The sequence below is a fragment of the Suricata suricatta genome, chromosome 12 (genome assembly GCF_006229205.1).
Source record: "Suricata suricatta isolate VVHF042 chromosome 12, meerkat_22Aug2017_6uvM2_HiC, whole genome shotgun sequence".
In the NCBI taxonomy this organism is placed as follows: domain Eukaryota; kingdom Metazoa; phylum Chordata; class Mammalia; order Carnivora; family Herpestidae; genus Suricata; species Suricata suricatta.
The window spans coordinates 6,512,880-6,514,059 of record NC_043711.1 but is presented as its reverse complement, the minus strand read 5'-3'; the positions used below and the strand labels follow the sequence as shown (position 1 = coordinate 6,514,059).

The 1,180-nt window shown below is 46.6% G+C and overlaps 1 pseudogene; it reads left to right on the top strand.

Moving 5' to 3' along the window:
• The first annotated feature begins 41 nt into the window (after window positions 1–41).
• On the top strand, window positions 42–970 carry LOC115273483 (annotated as a pseudogene).
• Window positions 971–1,180: the final 210 nt, after the last annotated feature.

Here is a 1,180-nt window from a genome sequence, read left to right as displayed (position 1 = left end):
TATTCAACACTCTCTTCTTTTTTGAGAGGTGTCCCATCGTCATGGAACCACAGAATCTTACTGGTGTGTCAGAATTCTTCCTCATGGGACTCTCAGATGACCCGGAACTACAGCCCCTTCTCTTTGGGCTGTTCCTGTCCATGTACCTGGTCACCGTGCTCGGGAATCTGCTCCTCATTCTGGCTGTCAGCTCTGACCCCCACCTCCACACCCCCATGTACTTCTTCCTCTCCAACCTGTCCCTGGCTGACATTGGTTTTAGCACCACTACAATCCCCAAGATGCTGCTGAACATTCAAACACACAGTAAATCCATCACCTATGCAGGATGCCTCGCTCAGATGTCTCTTTTTTTCCTATTTGGATGTTTGGACAGTCTACTCCTGGCTGTGATGGCCTATGACCGGTTTGTGGCCATTTATCACCCCCTGCGCTACCCAGTCATCGTGAACGCATGCCTCTGTGGCGTTTTGGTCCTGGTGTCATTTTTCAGCAGCTTTTGGACTCTCAGATTCACCTTTTGATGGTGTCATAACTTACCTTCTGCACAAATGTGGAAATTGAAAATTTCTTTTGTGACGCGCCTCAACTTCTCCATCTTGCCTGTTCTGATACCTCCATCCACACCGTACTAATATATTTCATGGGGGCCATTTTTGGTAGCATTCCACTCTCAGGGATCCTTTGCTCTTATACTCGAATTGTTTCCTCCATTCTGAGAGTCCCATCAACAGGTGGGAAGTACAAAGCCCTCTCTACCTGTGGCTCTCATCTGTCAGTTGTTTGCTTGTTTTATGGAACAGGTCTTGGGGTGTATTTCAGTTCATCTGTCTCCCCCTCCCCTAGGAAGAGTGCAGTGGCCTCGGTGATGTACACTGTGGTCACCCCAATGCTGAACCCTTTCATCTGCAACCTGAGAAACAAGGACATCAAGAGAGCACTGTGGGGGATTATCAGCAGGACAGATTAATCTTAGCATCTTTCTTATCCTTTTTGATTCACTGAATGGGAAAATGCAGCAAATCAAAAAAGCACAACAAGACAGTCTGAATGTGCAGTCACATGGTATAGGTACCTATACGGATCTCTTCTTTTTGCTTATACAACTTTTCCGCTTAGCATAGCTCTAGAATTGGGAGATTATTTTAGGCTCCCTGTTTAGATCATAGCTCCTGCAGGG